Here is a 22,988-nt window from a genome sequence, read left to right as displayed (position 1 = left end):
GCACTTATGCGGATGGGGGCCTGCACACTCATTTTCTATGGGGATTTTCTGCTCCCACAGCTTCTTGGGATGTGTGGGGGAGGGGACGGTGCTCCTCCTTGCACATTGCATGCTCTTCTTTTCACTTCCCTGCCTTGCCATTGACTAGAATTGCAGCAGTATGCCTCACTTGGAAACAGAACATAGCAGATTGTGGTGTAAACCTTCCACCGACCGCTTTCGTAAAGTATGCATTTTTTAAAAGCTGGGGGATGGTTGGGTGGAAAGTGGATTCTTGCTGTTAAAGTATGTATGGATCAGCAATACAAGCAAAACATTAATTTGCCTTCTTTGGTACAGCAGTTAACAGTTCAAGTCTTGCTTCCGTTCATTCTCTGTCTCTCCAGATCTGCTTTGTCTTATGGAAAGGGTGAGAGTGGGGGAGCATCTGTGCCAGGTACAAAATCAATCTGAGCTCTTCAACAGCAGAGTCCTTCAAACCACAGGGATCACCAAGAGTGGTGGCGGTGGTGCTGGTGTCAGAACTTGACATGAACCCTCAAAAACCATGGCTTGGTTTTGGGACTTCATGACTGGCATGACCCAGCAGAGGCTCGGAGATGGAGGCAGAAGAACCAGCTGGCCAGCAGTGCAAGCCATAGAGTTGCTAGACCCAGACCTAGAACCCAACACCAAGCCTGAGCAGTAGCATGGAAGCCACAAGTCGCTTGAGCCACAGACCCGAGAACGGGACTCCCCAGAGACTTCATCCACTGAGCACGATTCCGCTGAGGAATGACCCCCCTCTCTGAAACCAGGCGCCTCGCACTCCCCAGTTCTGTCTTGCCAGCACAGAACATGCACAAGCAGGGAATTAACTGAGGCCCTTTCTATGCCTAGAGGGAAGGAAGGGGGAGGACCTTGCAATATTCTGATCTCCCCTTAGTCCACATGAGGGCATGACATCCCGGAAGGGAGGAGGACACAAAAGGACGCCAAATTGGGTGGGACAGCTAATACCCTGGGAGACAGAAACAAACTTCAAAGTGATCTTGATAGGCTGGAGTGCTGGGCTGAAAACAACAGGATGAAATTGAATAGGGATAAATGCCAAGTTCTACATTTAGGAAATAGAAACCAAAGGCACAGTTACAAGATGGGGGATACTTGGCTCAGCAATACTACAGACGAGAAGGATCTTGGAATTGTTGTAGATCACAAGCTGAATAGGAGCCAACAGTGCGATGTGGCTGCAAGAAAGGCAAATGCTATTTTGGGCTGCATTAATAGAAGTATAGCTTCCAAATCACGTGAGGTACTGGTTCCTCTCTATTTGGCCCTGGTTAGGCCTCAGCTAGAGTATTGTGTCCAGTTCTGGGCTCCACAATTCAAGAAGGATGCAGACAAGCTGGAGCGTGTTCAGAAGAGGGCAACCAGGATGATCAGGGGTCTGGAAACAAAGCCCTATGAAGAGAGACTGAAAGAACTGGGCATGCTTAGCCTGGAGAAGAGAAGATGGAGGGGAGACATGATAGCACTCTTCAAATACTTAAAAGGTTGTCACACAGAAGAGGGCCAGGATCTCTTCTCGATCCTCCCAGAGTGCAGGACACGGAATAACGGACTCAAGTTAAAAGAAGCCAGATTCCGGCTGGACATCAGGAAAAACTTCCTGACTGTTAGAGCAATACGACAATGGAACCAGTTACCTAGGGAGGTGGTGGGCTCTCCCACACTAGAGGCCTTCAAGAGGCAGCAGGACAACCATCTGTCAGGGATGCTGTAGGGTGGATTCCTGCATTGAGCAGGGGGTTGGACTCGATGGCCTTGTAGGCCCCTTCCAACTCTACTATTCTATGATTCTATGATTGTGGGGTGTTGCACCAATTTAAAAAAAAAATTAAAGGAGATGAGCACAGATGCGCTCCAACTAAAATGTAAGGGATTTTTTAAAAAAAAAAAAAGAAAAAAAAACCCGCTCCCCCCTGATTCGTCCCGACTTCTTCCGTCTACTGATCCCCACTACTCAAGGGGAGGAGGGAAGAAGCCGGGATGGGCAACCACACGTCACGCAGTCTCGGGACGATCCTGAGACTGCGGGAAGAATTGGCTTTTCCCAGGGGTTATTTATCCCTGGGAAAACCCGTTCTCATCCCTCCTTCCTCCCGGGAGTCCCTGTGCATCATTTGGGCACACAGGGACTCGGCCTTGACCAGCCCAGATTTTTGGGCTGGTGTAGAAATGGCCTGAGAGTGCTAGGAACCAAGCCAGAGGCCTGCAGCTTTGAACCTCTCCACTCTGGGAGGGACAATCGATACCACCGGACAGGGGAAGCTAGAACAGGGAGAAGCAGTTTTTACCCCTTCCCTCGCCTGCACTTTCCCTGTTCTGCTCCTAGCTCCTTCCTAGTGGACTCCCCTCCACACTGGATCCAAAATGCATGTTTCAAGAGCCCCGTGTCCCTTAGCTTTCTTCATCAACAATGAGGCCTAGAAACTTAAAGTGAAAGGTCTCTAAGGGACACAGATGGAGCCTAAGAAAGGCATGGGTCTGTAGGGGAGTTGCTGTCCAACACATCTGGAGCACATCAGGTTGGGGGAGGTTGCTCCATGTGAAGGGCAGCCCTGTCCAATTCCAGTTTCTCAGAACCAGAACCATTGCCAGTCCATAATCAGCACCTGGACCGCAGGCTAAACAGGCAGGCCGTAGTCTTCCTCACTATGGGAAAAAAATTCCTTTATTCCTATTTAAATTATAATAATTATTTCCAAATTGGCATCAACACATATCAATTAGCCTATGCAAATGTTATGCAAATGACTGTCCTCTTTTGTCCTCCCTTTTGGTGATGCATGTCCTCTTTGGGGGCCATTCGCAATGGGCCATCATAGAATTCATTCATTTCAATGAACCTTTCTGGCAGATCGAGCCAAAGGTCTTTAACCTTCTTCCTTCTATGTAGCTTGTTCTGATGTATCAGAACTTTATTTTTGCTCACAAAATATGCAAGCATGCCCTGTTTCAAGCTGTACTGAAAATACAGGTAAATTGATGAACACATGTTCATATTTGTCTCATTCCTGATTCACAATTTGATGTGCACTAATTTTCTAATTTGCACAGATTTTCTCTGTGGACCAAGTCAGTGCCGCTTCAGCCCGTGCAGAAAATTTGTAAAAATCTGGAAATTTGAGCAAACTTGGAGAAATGTGTGCAGATTTGATGGAACTGGCACAAATCTCCCGTTTGGTTGCAGCTCAATTTGTGTAGGTTTCCTATTTCATAGAATCATAGAAGAGTAGAGTTGGAAGGGGCCTATAAGGCCATCAAGTTCAACCCCCTGCTCAATGCAGGAATCCACTTTAAAGCATCCCTGACAGATGGCTGCCCAACTGCCTCTTGAAGGCCTCTAGTGTGGGAGAGCCCACAACCTCCCTAGGTAACTGGGTCCATTGTCATACTGCTCTAACAGTCAGGAAGTTTTTCCTGATGTCCAGCCGGAATCTGGCTTCCTGAAACTTGAGCCCATGATTCTGTGTCCTGTACTCTGGGATGATCGAGAAGAGACCCCTTGTTGATCATCCCAGATGGAACAGACACAAATGGGAACTGGGCAGTGGTGAGTAGTGAGACCATGTCCGGCGAATTCTAGCGATCACAAACCTTGCTCTTTCTTTCACCCCAGCTTCCTTGTTCTCTTTCTTCCCCTCTTCTCTGCTTCTCTTCCCCTCCCTCCAATCTATGAGTCCAAGAGTGAAAATAAACTCTCCATTTTTACCATTGAAGCGCCTACGTTTATAGAACGTTTGCCTGCTTTGTTCCGTGAGCCAACACGACGGCAGGCCCCACTCACTGCAGCAGCGAGGGGCAACTCAAGAAAAGCCGTGTTATCAGGAGGCATTTAAAATGCAGAATGGCGAGGAAGGGGGGGTTAACGGTTCCCCAGAAGCACCGTCGCTCCATACAATGGGGGCCAGGAGGTTAAAACACAACCATCATAACCTTTATTATACTTCATTTTTTGTGTGTGTGAAGCCATTAACTGCAGGAGGGATCACAGATGTGCCACAACATTGGTGACTGGAGAGAAATTGAATACACACATTGTAACCTAATTTATGGTTAGTGAGAGGGGGGGAGAGGGGGGCACACACGCGGAGGGACAGAGAGTTGCCTTTCTATGCGTAAATGGCAGCAAGAGAGAAAAACGGGGCATGGGACAATATTGTTTGGCCAGGGGCATGGAGATGTATTAAAATTGCAGCCCCATGCATGTGGGATTCCTTCCTTGAAAATATCTTGAGCACTGCGTCCAGTCCTGGGCACCACAATTCAAGAAGGATGCAGACAAGCTGGAGGGGATTCAGAGGAGGGCAACCAGGATGATCAGGGGTCTGGAAACAAAGCCCTATGAGGAGAGACTGAAAGAACTGGGCATGTTTAGCCTGGAGAAGAGAAGATGGAGGGGAGACAGGATAGCACTCTTCAAATACTTAAAAGGTTGTCACACAGAGGAGGGCCAGGATCTCTTCTCGATCCTCCCAGAGTGCAGGACACAGAATAATGGGCTCAAGTTAAAGGAAGCCAGATTCCAGCTAGACATCAGGAAAAACTTCCTGACTGTTAGAGCAGTACGACAATGGAATCAGTTACCTAGGGAGGTTGTGGGCTCTCCCACACTGGAGGCCTTCAAGAGGCAGCTGGACAACCATCTGTCAGGGATGCTTGAAGGTGGATTCCTGCAATGAGCAGGGGCTTGGATTCGATGGCCTTGTAGGCCCCTTCCAACTCTACTATTCTATGATTCTGTCCTGTCTTTCTCCATCTTTCAAATCCCTCCTCAAAATCTTTATTTTCCATAAAACCTTTGGCTTACCACAGCCTTACACAATGCAGCACCCTACAGATTACAGCTCCCATCACCCTCACCATTAGCACTGGTGTGGGGGATTATGGGATTTGTAGTCCTGTCATCCTAATAAACTGGGCATTATGCTATGTACTGCTGCTCTTCTTGTGGTGAGGTGTACACTTTCGGTTTCAGAGCATTGGTCTTTCTTGGGCCTGGGATCTGGGTGTTTACACAAACAGCAGGCCCAGTGGTTCAACCATTCTTGAACTGTGTCAACTGCAGATTGCAAGGCTCTATCTACCTCATCTTCCCACCCACGCCGTGGGCAGATTCGCTTCCTGTGTGCAGGGACACCCCACCCCAATTGGGGAAGTCTTCAGCCATGCATCCCCCTACACTCAGAAGTTGTATAGTCCTGGAAAGAATGAATGCAATGGCAACTCGTGCCTCCACCAGCTCTGAAGCCTTCTTTGCAAGGAAGGAGAGACCACCAGCTGTCAAGCATGCCACCCCCCCCCCCCCGTGTAAATGGCAACCGTAAAGGCCCCATGTGTGCAAGAGTAAAGGTGCAAACGGAGCATTATCACCTTTACTCTTCTGTAACTAGGGCCTTTATGGCCGCCATTTACACAAGACATGAATTACGTAATTTCTGGAGCCTCCATTGTTGTGCATGATGGAGGCCCTGGATGGAGGTGGACAGCTGCTGGGCACTCATCAGATGCTCATTGAGCCATCAAAGAAGTTCAGACAGCACATAAGCAGGAGTGAATGGTGGCAACGGTGGGGCAAGCATCAAGCAAATCAGACCTAGATGAGTTTGCCCTCCCGCTAGGGATAGAATCATAGAATTGCTGAGATGGAAGGGACCACAAGCATCATCTAGTCCAACCCTCTGCAATGTGCAGGAAAATCAATTAAACCATCTAGGAGAAGTGGCTGTCCAGCCTCTTTTAAAATACCTCCAGAGATGGAGAACCCAAAACCTCCGTAGGTAGACGGTTCCACTGTTGAACAGATCTTACTGTCAAGAAATTTGTCCTTATAGTTAACTGATATCTAGGATAAGAACATAAGAAGTGCCCGGATGCTGGATCAGACCAAGGGTCCATCTCGTCCAGCATTCCGTTCACACAGTGTCCAGCCAACCATTGGCCAAGGATGAACAAGCAGGACATGGTGCAACAGCACCCTCCCGCCCATGTTCCCCAGCAACTCGTGCACACAGGCTTACTGCCTCAAATACTGGAGATAACACACAACCATCAGGGCTGGTAGCCATGGTTAGCCGATGCCTCCAGGAATTTATCCAACCCCCTTTTAAAGCCATCCAAATTAGTGGCCATCACTACATCTTGTGGTAGTGAGTTCTATAATTTAACTATGTGCTGTGTGAAGAAGTCCTTCCTTTTCTATGTCCCGAATCTCCCACCAATCTCCCACCAATCAGCTTCATGGGATGACCCCAGGTTCTAGTATTTTGAGAGAGGGAGAAAAATGTCTCCTGGTCCACATTCTCCACACCATGCATAATTTTGTCCACCTCTATCATGTCTCCCCTCAGCCTCCTTTTTTCCAAGCTAAGCAATCCCAGTTGATGTAACCTTCCCTCGTAAGGGAGATGCTCCAGCCCCTTAATCATTTTAGTTGCCCTTTTCTGTTCTGGATGCTGTAGTTACCTCCTGCACTGGAGATCTTGAAAGAGCACAGTGGGTGGGGTGGACTAGATGACCTCTAAGATACCTTCCAACATTAACTGTCTATTATTCTAGGCAGTTTACACGAAATATACTTGAGATTACTACTCTGTAAGCAGAGATTTCGGGCTTTGACTTCCTGCATTCCAATCATGTGCTCTTAACACTGAGTTAGAAAAACCATAATAACTGATCTGATGTTAACATTGTTGTTTGACTCAGTTCAAACCATCTTTTAAAAGAGAGCAGGTTATAGCATCTATTAGTGTGTATTTAAACAAAAACACAATCAAATGACACAGGCATACATGGTCAGGGTTGTTAGCATATGCTCACTACATTCTCGGAAGTTGGAAACCTGTGTCTGGACTGTACCACTTCAGACTGGAGGTGGGAGTTCACATGATTGGGTTCCTCCATAGAGATGGAATTCCCTGCACATAGATAGATAGCAAGTCAGGGAGAAGCGTTCTAGCATAGCTTTTGCTCATCCGGGCTCGTTTTCTATGGGCAAGGGCTTTTGGGAGGGGGGGGGATTCAATCACATGACCCCACGCACCTGCCGTCTGAAGTGGTACAGCCCAGACACAGGTTTACCGCTCAGTGAGAACTAGGCTGGTATTGGTAATATGTCTCTCTCTTTTACTACTGGTCTGTGCCTGTGCACTCACAGATGTAAATAAATGCTACAGAGAGGAGAAAAACCTTCCCAAATCGTTGCACGGCCTGCAAATTAGGACAGCGACTGCTTAACCTTGGTGGAGGGAACTGGGAGGAAGCAGCCAAGAGCAGGGGCTCTCCGGGCACAGGGCAGAGCAAAGATCCAAACAGTAGCTGAGCTCCCGACAGACAATTAAGCAGCAGTTAATACTAACGACAGGGCTAACAATACCGAGAACAAAAACATAAGTCACACCAGGGCTTGCCAGCAGATCTCTGGCATCGAGCAAAGGGCCGGATGGCTGGTCTGGATTTCATGCCAGGAATACGGTCATCCCAAGCAAGGGCCATCATGATCGAGAGCAGAAGTAAATGCGTCTGGACTTAAGACCGTCTTAAACAGGGGAAGGGAGGGAATGAGAGCCAGTGTGGTGTAGTGGCTAAGGTGCTGGACTGGGAGTTGGGAGATCCGGGTTCTAGTCCCCACTCGGCCATGGAAACCCACTGGGTGACTTTGGGCCAGTCACAGACTCTCAGCCCAACCTACCTCACAGGGTTGTTGTTGTGAGGATAAATTGGAGAGGAGGAGGATTATGTACGCCGCCTTGGGTTCCTTGGAGGAAAAAAGGTGGAATATAGATGATGATGATGATGATGATGATGATGATGATGATGATGATAATGATGATGATGATGATGCAACAGCATCTGGACGCAGGTGATGGAGTGGGTGCCAATTTACAAAACCAGGGGATGAGCAAACCCCCTCCAGTTATTTCTGCTGCACTGAAATAGCCAAACTGCTGCATTTCTGAAGTATCCTTGCCTTTCCAAATAACTTCTGGGATTCTTGTGTGTGTGTGTATTTTGTTTGTTTGTTTGCCCGTAAAAAAGTAGTTGTGCAACCGACGTGCGCTATAGCAGCAGATGGAAAAATGCAGCTTCTGCATTGTGGATCGCCATGCTTATTTCGGCGTGCGTCGGAATGGGCACCCTACTGAAAGAAACTCAATCCCGGCAGGCATCTGTACATTTCAACACACATTCCGATTCCCAGCCAGCGTTTCTTTCCCCCTCGCCTACCTTGCGTTGGAGTTTCTGTATCCAGCTGCTGATTACGTCCTTATTCCAAAAGAGAGTAAATCAGATAGAATCGAGACAATACGGAAAATTCAGGTATAATTGTTCCTACCGTCAGGAGAACAATATCCACATCAGAAACCGGGCAGATTACCATGGCTTCCCTACTTATTCGACACACACGTACAAATCGTCTTTGAGTGATTTAGGTGCAGCTTCGTACAACATGCGAAGGAAAAGCCTCAGTCCCCCACCAACAGGACAATGGAGGGCCCAGTGGTTTAGGTAACTGTTATCTTCAACTCAAGACATGCCGCTGGCCTTATCCGGAAGCTTTTAGCCTCCCTCAACATGCCTGCCAACATGCCTGCCATGTTTTCCCTCGAAGAGGAACGAATTCCCAAAGCCAACTCAGATTAAATCCTGGTTACTGCATTCTTTTGCGAGGAATGTAATGTATGTACTTATACATCCCATATCACAGGTGCCCCACATGTCCTGCATCTGTTGCTGTGGCTTTACACCCCACAAGGCAGTTCCCTAATGCATGTCTGAAATTGGTAAGTCTGTGGTGCTTAAAATGTTGACCTGAGTGGGTGGAGTTAGGAGGGGGGAGGAGTGACATATAAGGGAATGACTGAGGGGATTGAGGGAGACTTTTAGGTACTCTGTGGCCATAGCTAGACCTAAGGTTTATCCCAGGATGGTCCTGGGGTCAAACCTGTTCATCTAAGGCCGTAGCTAGACCTAAAGTTTGTCCCTGGATCGTCCTGGGGTCAAACTTGTTAATCTAAGGTCGTAGCTAGACCTAAGGTTTATCCTTGGATCGTCCCGGGGGTCAAACCTGTTCATCTAAGGCCATAGCTAGACCCATGGTTTATCCCAGGATCATCCTGGGGTCAAACCTGTTCATCTAGGGCCATAGCTAGACCTAAGGTTTATCCCTGGATCGTCCAGGGGTCAAACCAGTTCATCTAGGTGACACACAAGGGATTCAGTGCTCAGGCAGGGGCGAACCCTGGATGATCCCAGGATAAACTTTAGGTCTAGCTGTGGCCTAAGAGTCTTTAGCCTTTAGTTCTCTGTGTGTTAGCTCTTGGTGTGTAGAGTACTTGAGTTCTGGAGAATTTGAGGTCCAGTGTAGAGAGTGGTGTCTTTTGAGGGTGGTGTGCAGATAGTCAGTTGGTGTATAATAAAGAAAGTTCAAGAGTGAATGTGTGAGAGAAAGGAAAGTGCATATGAGAAGAGTGAAAGGATTGGATGAGAGGTTTTAAAAAGGGTGTTGTTGTTTTTGAACTGTTTTATTATGAAACAAAGTGTGTGAACTTTTAAAATAAAATTTTAACTACCACAAAAATCCCACGTGTCTGTTTGGCAATTATCATCTGCAGTGATTTACATTTAACACCCACTCTGACAATAATTCACAGTGCTTTAATTTATTACTGAAATCCTTCCAATTTAACCGCTTTCGCCACATAGTTTGGAGAAAGGCGGTGGCTGTCCCTTGCCTCAGGCTCCTCAAGTGGTGGGGCTTAGCTTGAGCAGGGAGTGTCCACGGCCAGGCCTGTTGTTCAGAGATTGAGTCGTGGCAGCTGCCGTTGGGAGGGGATTTATTTATTTATTTATTTATTTATTACATATTTATACTGTCCAACAGCCTAGGCTCTCCGGGCAGTTTACAACTAAAACCATGATCTGACAAACCCATTTAAAACTTTAAAATCACATAAAACCAAAATAAATTACAGTCCAGGGAAAGCCTGTGTGAAGAGGTACGCTTTCAGGAGGCGTTAAAAAGATATTACATTTTCGCCTCCTGAACTGCACGAAGGAGGGTTTTCCAGAGGGTGGGTGCCTCTGCAGAAAAGGCCCCGCCGTCGAGCTTCTTCATGACAACATCCTCTTCATCTCGGAATGACGAGCAGGGCCTCCTCTGAAAATTGCAAATGTCGCCTGCTAGGTATCCTGGTCCCAAGTTGTTTAGGGCTTTGTAAGATAATAGCATGACCCTGTACATGGCTCGGTAGCTAAGAGGCAGCCAGTGCAATTCTTTTAACACTGGTTTTATGTGGGCAGAGCTAGGCCTCCCAGTGATGAGGGAAGAAAACACGCTTTTGGAACAAGCTCTATGATTTCTGCCATTGAGCAGGAATGCTTGTTTCTAGAGCATTCCAGGGAAGTAGGAGTTGAAGGCAGGGATGTCTGGATTTTGTGAAATCCACCCTGTGTGTAGTGTGGTGAGATTTGTTCCAGTGTCCGTTCACAGACAGGTTTGTGTGTGTGTTTTCTATTATGCGCAAAAAATATGTTCAAATACTTCTGTAACAGGCTTCGCAACCATTTAGGTAATATATTTCGTTCGTAAAATTTAGTGAATTGTCCCCCATTCCATTCAACTTTTCCCAATGTATATTTTCCTACATGGCACCTGTCTCAGCAGAAACTTGTGTATTTTCCCACGAATCACTTTGCATAAACTTTGGGAAAGTAAAAAAAATATATCCAAAAGTCCATGGACTCCGCACAACCGGGAGAGGCTTGCCTGCAGCAGATTTCTCAGGTAGCATTATTAGAAATCCAAATTCATTTTAGTCTATCTCAATTCCTCCAGCAATCTAGTTCCTGGGATGCTCTAGGAATGAGGTTCCTGCTCTATGGCAGTAACCCTGCAGCCTGTTCGTAGAGTATTTCATATGGTGTTTTTTTGGTGATCGCTTGAGCTGGGGTGGAGGCAGGGCTTCAATACCTTAAGAACATAAGAACATAAGAAGAGCCCTGATACTGGATCAGACCAAGGGTCCATCTAGACCAGCACTCTGTTCACACAGTGGTCAACCAGCCATCGGCCAGGGACCAACAAAGCAGGACATGGTGCAACAGCACCCTCCCACCCATGTTCCCCAGCAACTGGTGCACACAGGCTTACTGCCTCAAATACTGGAGCTGGCACACAACCATCAGGGCTACTAGCCATGGATAGCCTTTGCCTCCAGGAATTGATCCAACCCCCCTTTAAAGCCATCCAGATTGGTGGCCATCCCTACATCTTGTGGTAGTGAGTTCCATAATTTAACTATGTGCTGTGTGAAGACGTACTTCCTTTCAGTTGTCCTGGATCTCCCACCAATCAGCTTCATGAGATGACCCCATTGGGTTCTAGTATTTTGAGAGGGAGAAATTGATGCTGTTTCTGCAAAACCAAGATCAGTTGTTGCCAGGTTGAGTGTGAGAAGTGTGTGTGTATGAGAAAGGAGTGTGTATGAGAAAGTGTGTGTGTATGAGAAAGGAGTGTGTATGAGAAAGTGTGTGTGTATGAGAAAGGAGTGTGTATGAGAAAGTGTGTGTGTATGAGAAAGGAGGCTATGTGGGAGCTGCATGTGCAACCCTTCTACCCCAGCATACACTCGATGCAACTCTCAGATCCAAAAAGGTGGTGCACACCCTAATGCTTAATGGCAGCAGATCTAGGGCTGTGCATTGCCCTAGATCCAAATCCTGAATCCGAGGTGAGGCGGGGTGATTCAGAGGACCCAGAAACAGATCCGAAGTGAGTCAGAACAGGTCCAAAGTGATCCAAAGCAAATTGGGCCAAATTCAGAAGGTCCGAATCAGGATCCAAAGCAAATCCGGGGGGTGGGGTCCCGTGCACAGCCCTAAGCAGATCTCAAAGTACTGCAGCAATCAGAAAGAAGGAAGAGAAACCCATGTATCCAGCAGTTAATTTGCCCACTAGGCAAGGATTTCGCCCACAAATAATTTGGCCATGATGTCTGCAGGCATCAGAGGAGCCATTAGCATGCAGTGCAATGCCTCCTTTGCACAAGTTTTGTCTTTCATTATTATGTTTCTCTAGGGCCTGAGGAGTTGAATCAATCACACACACACACACACACACACACACACACACACACACACGAAAAACCAGGAGAAAAGTTATGAGAGAATTTGCAAAAGAGAAAGCAACGGAGGGCCCAGATCAAAGGATCGGTGGCGCTTGAGCCACTGTGAGACCACAACAGACCCATCTGATCCAGCGAGCAACAACTTCCCGCCCGCCTTTCCCTCTGCCCTTTAATCGCGCCGATGACAAATGAGGCAAACACAGGGAGATTTGCACACTGCTGGGGTTTGCTGTGTTTAATTAGATTTCATCAGGAAGGTTCTGAAAAATTAATATGGAGAGATTTCCGCCAGCCCCAGCGATAACCTCTCCCCGAGAGCTGCAAAATTTATCGTCAGCTGTCAGTTTGGAAGAAGTTGCGGGAAATTCTGAGGATAGTGAATTCCAAAAGTGCCTGCCTGGGTCCTGGCAATTGGGAGGTGTGAGGGCTGGTGGGGTCAACATCTGGTATGACATCATTCATTCATGCAGGAATTGGGTTCCAATCGGGTCATGGAGCTGAAACTGGTAGGGAAATGATATATGCTGCATCCTACACCAAACACAACATCAGAAGAGCCCTGATGGATCAGCCCAAGGGTCCATCTTGTCCAGCACTCTGTTCACACAGTGGCCAACCAGCTGTCGGCCAGGAACCCACAAGCAGGACAAAGGTACAACAGCACCCTCCCGTCCATGTTCCCCAGCAACTGGTGTATATAGACTTACTGCCTCTGATCCTGGAGACAGCACATTTATTTATTTATTTATTTATTTATTTATTATATTTTTATACCGCCCAATAGCCGAAGCTCTCTGGGCGGTTCACAAAAATTAAAACCATAATAAAACAACCAACAGGTTAAAAGCACAAATACAAAAAATACAGTATAAAAAGCACAACCAGGATAAAAACCAGCAGCAAAATTGATATAAGATTAAAATACAGAGTTAGAACAGTGAAATTTAAATTTAAGTTAAAATTAAGTGTTAAAACACGGAGAGAATAAAAAGGTCTTCAGCTGGCGACAAAAGGAGTACAGTGTAGGCGCCAGGCGGATCTCTCTGGGGAGCTCATTCCACAACCGGGGTGCCACAGCACATATCCATCAGGACTAGTAGCCATTGAATTCTGGCCCGCTTGTATTGGCTGCCTATATGTTTCCAAGCCCAATTCAAGGTGCTGGTTTTAACCTATAAAGCCCTACATGGCTTCGGACCGCAATACCTGACAGAACCCCTCTCCCGACATGAACCTACCCGTACACTGTGTTCAACATCTAAGGTCCTCCTCCGAGTGCCTACTCCGGGGGAAGCTCAGAGGTTGGCAACAAGGGAGAGGGCCTTTTCATATGCCCTCAATGCCTGCCTGCCAATAAGGAGGATAAAAGGACCCACATAGGACATCGAAAATAGGAGCCCTCAGAAGCCAATGGTGTCTCATTTCAGGGTTGTTCTATTGCAGACCTTAAGGTCATTGCACTCCAACTAAAAATCTTTCAAAGAGAGATTCCAGCGTGAATAAAGAAGTAGGATTCATTGGCAGATTTGACACAGCAGAACTGCTGATCCTGGGAATTCCTAGCTCTCATTATGGAAAGTTTCTCTTTAAATGCTTGTTTACATGTTTTTTTTTTTATCTTGCTTTGCCTAGTCATCAACAGTGGCTGAGTCATGATCACACCCATCTGTTTGGATCTTGTATTTACTTAATTGGATCTTGTACTCATTTGTGCTCTGCGTTAAACAGTGGTGCACCTGCTACTATCCCTTGCATTGCTTGATCTTTTGGCCTCACTATATCACAGAGAGAGCGAGAGAGGGCGGGGAGGTGGCTGGTGCCCATTTGGAATGGTGGGGCCTGTGGAGAACAGTAGAAGATCATGCGCGGCACTCATTGGCTGCATGTTGGAGGAAATGGACCTCTTTGTTGGGGAAAATCCAGTGGAGGCTGGTAGCTCCAATGAATCCACTCTGGGTTTCAGTCAGAACTCTGAAGAAGTTCTCCAAGGTGCTGAACTCAACCACCCAAATAGGTTCAACACCTTGAAACCAACCAACAAAATAGGAGGTAGCCAAAGACACAGTTCTGCTTACACTGAGTTTTTTCTAAAAAAAAAAAAACTGTGCCAAAAATCCTGATTTTGCAACCTGTACAATGTATGTATATTTGGCATAATTCATGCAAATGTGCATGCTTGCTCTTTCCCATAATTTATAGGGGTGTGCACGGACCCCCCACTCCGCTTCATTTTAAGATCTGCCATTTTCGGATCGGCCTGCTCCCCCCCGCCCCCACTCCGCCTGTGCCCACTCCGCTCCACTCGGAGCTCCGGATCCGGATCGGAGCTCTGGTCCCCCCCCCCATAGGGGGCGTTACCGGGCCCTGCCGCCATCGCCACCCATGCGGCGACGGCGGCAGAGCCCGGTAAGGAGGAGGGGGGCCTTACCTGCCTCCGTCCGTGGTCCGTCGCCGTCTTCAATTGAGCCCGTGGTTCCACCAGGAAGTCTGGACCGCAAGTGCGGCCCAGACTTCCTGCTGGAACCACGGGCTCAATTGGAGATGCTGACGGACCGCGGACGGAGGCAGGTAAGGGAGAGGAGGGCGGGGGGGGTGTTACCAGGCCCTGCCGCCATCGCCGCCCATGCGGTGACGGCGACAGAGCCCGGTAAGGGACGAAGGGGGAGGGGGCCTTACCTGCCTCCGTCCGCGGTCCGTCGCCGTCTCCAATTGAGCCTGCGGTTCCAGCAGGAAGACTTCCTGCTGGAACCACGGGCTCAATTGGAGACGCTGACGGACCGCGGACGGCGGCAGGTAAGGGAGAGGAGGGCGGGGGGGTTACCGGGCCCTGCCGCCATCGCCGCCCATGCGGCGACGGCGGCAGAGCCCGGTAAGGGACCAAGGGGGAGGGGGGCCTTACCTGCCTCCATCCGCGGTCCGTCGCCGTCTTCAATTGAGCCCGCGGTTCCACCAGGAAGTCTGGGCCGCTGACGGACCACGGACGGAGACAGGTAAGGGAGAGGAGGGCGGGGGGCGTTACCGGGCCCTGCTGCTGTCGCCGCATGGGCGACAGCGACAGCGGCAGGGCCCAGTAAACCCCACTTACCTTTCTGGCGGAGCTCCGGATCGAGGCGAAGGATCCGCCTTCACCTCGATCCTCTTCGCCACGCTCCGCCGGCCCCCCAATCCTCTTTGCCTCCGCCTTAAGGGCAGGCGAAGCCCCCCGCTCCACTACTGCTTCTCCGGTCCGATTAGAAGCGGAGCACATCCCTAATAATTTATTTATTCTGCCGTGTTTATTATTCTGCATTGTTCAGTGTACTTCTGCAAGGCAGGAGGAAGGGCAAGGAAGGAACTACCTGCAGCTCTTGACTATCTTATTTTTGCGAACCGCCCAGAGAACTCTGGCTATTGGGCGGTATAGAAATGTAATAAATAAATAAATAAATAAATAAATTATGTAGCAGCATTTCTTTCTAAGCCTTCACCAGACGCTGCTTTTTTATTGCAACAATAGGGACTAGAAGCATCCCTGCATGGCCATGTGTGCACATGCCGAAACATGGCTATTAAAGGTCTGGCAACTCCTGTCCTCTTTTGCATCTGATCACCCTCTAAGAAGGATTTTGGCAGGCGATGCCAGGTTTGCTCCAATATTATACTTCTAAAGGGCCTTGACGAAGGTCATTTGCCCGAATGAAAGGCAGAAATGGGGGAAGACTTGATATGCTTCTAGCAAGCTTTGCAAGGGACTCATTTTAGTAATCCTAAGGCGTGCGGGACACAGGTAGCAATACAACCAGCCTTAACAAGGATTTGCTATGAGTCTAAGCCCAGCTAAAAGTCACCCACCTGAATGAGTTGGGACACATTGTTTTCCACCCCTTACATTCCCAGATATCAACCAGCAGCAGGGATGAAGGTTTCTTTTTCAGTATCCAGGCTCCCACGATGCATTCTTTCTCAACGGGTGGGCCAAAGTGTGCCTATTATGCAGCAGTGAGGATGGCGAAAGAAATCTTACTTTGCCTCCATTATCTCAGCCTCGAAATGTCGCCCAGCAGAATTATTCCGAGTGGTTAAGAGCCTCACGGGACCAGGCTCGGGTTTAGTGAAACCAGGACTGGAACCCTTGGTCATCTGCTGTAATAAATTTGCTTGGCACTTCGAGGAGAAAGTTGCTTGTATTCACTCAGAACTTATCACAGAGACTGGGGAGGTGTCCAGTGCCCCATCTGGTCATGTTTCATGGGATCAGTTTCACGTGTTGCAGCCTGATGATGTGGACAAGACACTTGGATCAGTCCGTCCCACCACATGTAAGCTTAACCCTTGCCCATCCTGGCTAATTCGATCTAGCAGAGGTGGATTGATTGGGTCGGTCCAAGGGGTGGTAAATCATAGAATCATAGAATAGCAGAGTTGGAAGGGGCCTACAAAGCCATCGAGTCCAACCCTCTGCTCAATGCAGGAATCCACCCTAAAGCATCCCTGACAGATGGTTGTCCACCTGCCTCCTGAAGGCCTCTAGTGTGGGAGAGCCCACAACTTCACCAAGCAACTGATTCCATTGTCATACTGCTCTAACAGGAAGTTTTTCCTGATGTCCAGCTGGAATCTAGCTTCCTTTAACTTGAGCCTGTTATTCAAGTTAAAGGAAGCCAGATTCCAGCTGGACATCAGGAAAAACTTCCTGACTGTTAGAGCAGTACGGCAATGGAATCAGTTCCCTGGTGAGGCTGTGGGCTCTCCCACACTAGAGGCCTTCAAGAAGCATCTGTCAGGGATGCTTTAGGGTGGATTCCTGCTTTGAGCAGGGGGTTGGACTCGATGGCCTTGTAGGCCCCTTCCAACTCTGCTATTCTATGATTCTATACGTTTCTTGGAAGAAACGTATTATCTGGACCCATTTCAGTCTGATTTCAGCACAGGGCACAGCACTGAAACAGCCTTGGCTGCTCTGACTGACAACCTACTCTGGTGAAAGACAGGGGGAATGCTATCCTATTGATCTTCCTGGATCTCTCGGTGGCTTTCGATACCATTGATCATGGTATCATACTGGATCGGCCCTGTGAGATGGGAGTAGGAGGCACTGTGTTACGGTGGTTCCATTCCTACTTGCAGGGCCAATTCCAGAGAGTGATATTGGGGGATTCCTGTTCCACCCCATGGCTATTAAGCTGTGGGGTGCCACAGGGCTCTAATCTATCCCCTATGGTGTTCAGCATCTATATGAAACCATTGAGTGAGGTCATTGGGGGGTTGGGTGCCATCAGTATGCTGATGATACTCAGCTCTGCTTCTCCTTGTCATCGGAGTCAGCTGGGGCGGTGAAGGTGCTAGACCAGTGCCTGGAGGCTGTAATGGGCTGGATGAGGGCTAATAAACTGAAGCTGAATCCAGATAAGACAGAAGCTATGTGGATTGGTGGTTCCTGAGACCGGGAACTGGGTAAGTGACCTGTTCTGGATGGGGTTGCACTCCCTCTAAAGGAGCAGGTACGTAGCTTGGGAGTACTCCTTGATCCATCCTTGTCACTGGAGGCCCGGGTAGACTCCATGATTGGATTACTTGGGGGCAGCTTTGGCTGATCTGGACAGGGATAACCAAGCCACAGTACTCCATGCGCTGGTAACTTCCCGATTAGACTAGTGCAATGCACTCTATGTGGGGCTGCCCTTGAAGACCATTCAGAAGTTGCAGCTGGTGCAAAATACAGCAGCTAGTCTGTTCTCCGGAACATCCTATAAAGACCATATAACACTGGTCTTAAAAGAATTGCATTGGCTGCCTATATGCTTCCGGTCAGAATTCAAGGTGTTGGCAATGACCTTTAAAGTCCTAAACGGCTTGGGACCTCAGAACTTGAGGGAGCCCCTCACCTGATATATGCCTGCCTGAGATTTAAGATCTGTTGGAGGAGCCCTCCTCCACATCCCACCAACTTGAGATATACATTATGGTAGGATGTAGGAAAGGGCTTTCTCTGTGGTGGCACCCTGGTTGTAGAATACCCTTAGAGGCCCAATAGGCGTTGACACTGGCTTCATTTCATAGAATCATAGAATAGCAGAATTGGAAGGGACCTACAAAGCCATGGAATCCAACCCCCTGCTCAATGCAGGAATCCACTCTAAAGCATCCCTGACAGATGGCTGTCCAGCTGCCTCTTGAAGGCCTCTAGTGTGGGAGAGCCCACAACCTCCCTAGGTAACTGATTCCATTGTCATACTGCTCTAACAGACAGGAAGTTTTTCCTGATGTCCAGCTAGAATATGCCTTTTTATCAAAGCCTTTGAGGGCTAAATTCTCCATGGCCACACATAGCTTTAGTTGTTTTTAATTGTTTTATTGCTATATATATATATGTGTGTGTGTGTGTGTGTGTGTGTGTGTGTGTGATTTTAATTTGTTAATGATTTAATACGTTTTTAGCTGTGCAAATTCTTTATGTTTATATTGTTCTGATTTTATTTGTATGCCGCCCTGAGATCCCAGTGATAATAGGGTGGGATACAAATGTTTTAATAAATAAACAAACAAATAAATAAATAATAAAGACCAATAGATGGATTTTTGACTTGAACTAGGGTGGGCTGCACAAGTTGAGCCAAGAAGTGGCTTGGACGAGAGACAGAAAGAGGGAGGAAAGGAAAGGAGAAAGGAGTACGATAGAGAAGGAGAAACAAGATGGAGGGATAATAGATAGATAGATAGAAAGAAAGATAGATAGATGGATGGATGGATGGATGGATGGATAGATAGATAGAAAAACAAAAGTGAATTCCATGTTTCAGCACATGTTTGAGTCCAGGGGGACGGGGAATGCTTAATTAATGAATTAGTTGATTAAATTTGTATCTTACAAGATGGATGCGATGATTCCCTCCAAAGAACTCAAGGTATCGTACCTGGGTCTCCCCCAATTTTATTCTCTGTGGGCCTGTTCAGACAACACGCTAAGCCATGGTTAGGACACTAACCCCTTCGCAGCAAATGGTTAGTGAGCCACCATAAACCATGGTTATGTAGCCACCATAGTTAGGAACAGTTCACACGACATGCTAAGCCATAATGTTTAGCTCAAAATGCGTAACCACTATAGCTTAATGTGTCTTCTGAACAGGGTCTATGAAGTGTACGCACTCTTGCACGCTGGATTGCTCAGGGCTATTTTACCAACACAACTCATAGAATCATAGAATCATAGAATAGCAGAGTTGGAAGGGGCCTACAAGGCCATCGAGTCCAACCCCCTGCTCAACCCCTCACCCTAAAGCATCCCTGACAAATGGTTGTCCAGCTGCCTTTTGAATTCCTCTAGTGTGGGAGAGCCCACAACCTCCCTAGGGAACTGATTCCACCGTTGCACTGCTCTAACAGTCAGGAAGTTTTTCCTGATGTCCAGCCGGAATCTGGCTTCCTATAACTTGAGCCCGTTATTCCATGTCCTGCACTCTGGGAGGATCGAGAAGAGATCCTGGCCCTCCTCTATGTTACAACCTTTTAAGTATTTGAAGAGTGCTATCATGTCTCCCCTCTATCTTCTCGCTGTCCCCACATATACATCCAATGATGTAACATTAAACAACAGATACTTCCTGTCAAGAAATATGCCATATCCTTAAAGCATCTGAACATGCTGCCAAAGTTTCATTCCACAGCTTCAGTATTCAGTGGAACACTGCAGTCAATCAACTCCTAAGAGTTTCACACTCTCGGTGTGACACATAGAGGATCTCTGACATTAATAGCAAGTGTTGCTCTTTGCTATGTAGGTTGGGAGATCAAGCAGCTGAAAATGCATCTCAGCTACGTGATCTGAGATGGGTCAAAGTGGAATGTCATTATGGAACCTAAAACCTTGGCCTCATGCATAGAACCATAGGGGGGGTGTGGATGTGGGTGTGGGGGTGGGGGGTGGGCGTGGGTGGGCGGGTGGGGGGGTGAGAGAGAGAGAGAGAGAGAGAGAGAGCAGCCAAAATGCATGCACTTGCAGGTCTGCATAGTGACTTCAAAGAAAGGGACATTACTTGATGCATGTTTTCCCTTCCTTTATATGAATGGTGAAAATTCTGTTGGCCATTGTGTGAAGAGAATGCTGTAGTAGTTGGACCTTTGGTCTGATCCAGTAGGCAGGAAATGTCTGCAAAGAATTACTGCATCAGAGTAAGTATTTAGGTGTTGATGGGCTGATTTCTGACATTACTTTTCTCTGCTTTCAGTGTCACTACCTTTTACGATGTAGGGATCCACTTTCAGGATTTGGGACACAACAGGCCTCCTTAATTGCCAAAGGGAAGAGATGAGGTGTTCTCAATTTGTCCTCTGACCCCACAGGGCAGCTTGAATGGAGCGTGTGCTGCTGCCAGACTTACTGGGAATTCCCATGCAAAATGGAAACGTGGCTCAGTGGACCTTTGGGGGAAAAGGGGAGCATTCAGAAGACAGAGGGGAGACATGATAGCACTCTTCAAGGACTTGACAGGTTGCCACACAGAGGAGGGTCAGGATCTCTTCCAGATCATCTCAGAGTGCAGGACATGGAATAACGGGCCCAAGTTACGGGAAGCCAGATTCCAGCTGGACATCAGGAAAAGCTTGACAATGGAACGAATGACCTAGGGAGGTGGTGGCCTCTCCCACCTTAGAGGCCTTTATCATGCAGCTGGACAGCCATCTGCCAGGGATGCTTTAAGGTGGATTCCTGCATTGAGCAGAGGTTGGACTCGACGGCCTTATAGGCCCCTTCCGACTACTCTTCTATGATTCTGTGAATCAGGCCCTAGTGTTCAGCTGCCCCAGTTTTGGCCATTTCAGATGTAAGTGGAGTACCCAATCTGTTGTTTGGCTATAGAACTTCAGTCCAAAACTGTAGTTCCATATATCTGACCACTCCTTCATTCACCCTAATGGGCTAGTTTAGAATGGGCAGGGTTTTAAAAATGGGGGAGTATTCAAATGTCCTATGGGTGTTATAGTGGTTAGAGCATTGGACTGGGAGCTGGGAGATCTGGGTTCTAGTCCCCAATTAACCATGGAAACCCACTGGGTGACTTTGGGCCAGTCACAGACTCTCAGCCCAACCTACCTCACAGGGTTGTTGTTGTTGTTGTTAGGATAAAATGGAGAGGATTATATACGCCACCTTGGGTTCCTTGGAGGAAAAAAGGCGGCATATAAATGCAAAAATAAATAAATAAATAAATAAATCAGATGTACTGATTTTGAAAAATTCGTTCCATCTGTGTTCCGCAGGTTGTCGAGCATTTTTCATTCCATTATCTGTTCATTGATGGAATCCCAAAAAATTTTTTACCCAAACTTGGTACTGCTTGTGCTAATTTGCATTAATGCAACTGCACATTAGTGCTAATGCAAATTAGAGCAACCCCCACCCTCAAAAAAGAGAAAACCCAGTCCACAGAATCCATGTGATTTGGAAAATACCCATCCATTGTGGAATCCATCCATTGTGGAATCCATCCACTGTGGAATCCGTCCATTGTGGAATCCATCCACTGTGGAATCCGTCCATTGTGGAATCCGTCCACTGTGGAATCCGCAGGTCAGATTCTGAACTCTGAACTCATTTGAAGCCACTGAAGCATTTGTCCAACATACTGGGGCCCCAAGACACTTCTAATATTGAGCAAATTGCCCTAATAAAGGCTGCCATTTTGTGCAACAGAGATATATGAAAAATTCAGGGCCCTGATCTTCCTTAAAAATTCTGGCTTGCCGGGAGTAACGAGAGGCAGCAGGGAGCTCTCCTACCATGCAGAGCTTGACAAATGCCCCATAGCTCAGCGAGTGGGGTCCAGGGGAGTTCGCTGGACTCTCAGACCCAGTCAGGCACTTCTGCCATCCCTAAACATCCCTAGTCTGCAGTCTATTTATGATCATATCATATCAAGACTGTCTTATACTGAATCAGTGACTATATCTCACCTAGTACTCTACTCCAATGTGTGTTTGGGAGTGGGGGTACCTAGAATCATGAAGCTTGAAAGTACCCAAAAATGTCATCTAGTCCAGTGATCTTCAACCGGTGGGTCACGACTCAAAAGTAGGTCGCGTGATCAGTCCAGATGGGGCACAGCAAAGCTGTTGCTGCCCTGTTGAGCAATTGTGAAACTTGAAAGTGGGTCCCATGTTGCAGGTTGGAAGTCCAAGGTGGATCTCAGGTCTGGACCGGTTGAAGACCACTAATCTAGTCCAGCCTTCTGAAAAAGATGAAATCCACTCCTACAACAACTCTGACAGGTGGCCATTCAGCTTCTCCTTAAAAGCCCCTAACGAAGGAGTGCCCACCAACACCACCTTATTCCACTCTCATAGAATCATAGAATCATAGAATAGCAGAGTTGGAAGGGGCCTACAAGGCCATTGAGTCCAACCCCCTGCTTAATGCAGGAATACACCCTAAAGCATCCCTGACAGATGGTTGTCCAGCTGCCTCTTGAAGGCCTCTAGTGTGGGAGAGCCCACAACCTCTCTAGGTCACTGATTCCATTGTCGTACTGCTCTAACAGTCAGGAAGTTTTTCCTGATGTCCAGCTGGAATCTGGCTTCCTTTAACTTGAGCCCGTTATTCCGTGTCCTGCACTCTGCGAGGATCGAGATCAACTCTCACCATTAGGAGGTTCTTCCAAGTGTTTAGTCCAAATCCTTTGTCTAGGAATTTGAACCCACTGGGGCACTCCAAACTCTCGCGGAAAGCTCTTTTCCATCAGTTGCTACCTGAGATCATTCTAACTGGAGATAAGGGATTAGACCTGCATGTGACGCCTATGCTCCAACACTGAGCTAAGGCTGCTTTCCTTAATGCTA

General features: G+C 47.7%; 1 protein-coding gene across 4 annotated transcripts in view; it reads right to left on the bottom strand.

The window, feature by feature from the left end:
- Positions 1-22,988, bottom strand: part of PLXNA4 (plexin A4) — a 695,664-nt gene that overhangs the window by 637,631 nt on the left and 35,045 nt on the right. The window lies entirely within an intron of this gene.

The sequence above is a fragment of the Elgaria multicarinata genome, chromosome 9 (genome assembly GCF_023053635.1).
Source record: "Elgaria multicarinata webbii isolate HBS135686 ecotype San Diego chromosome 9, rElgMul1.1.pri, whole genome shotgun sequence".
NCBI classification, from domain to species: domain Eukaryota; kingdom Metazoa; phylum Chordata; class Lepidosauria; order Squamata; family Anguidae; genus Elgaria; species Elgaria multicarinata.
Note: the sequence above shows the minus strand (reverse complement) of the source record. Positions and strands in the feature narration are given on the sequence as shown.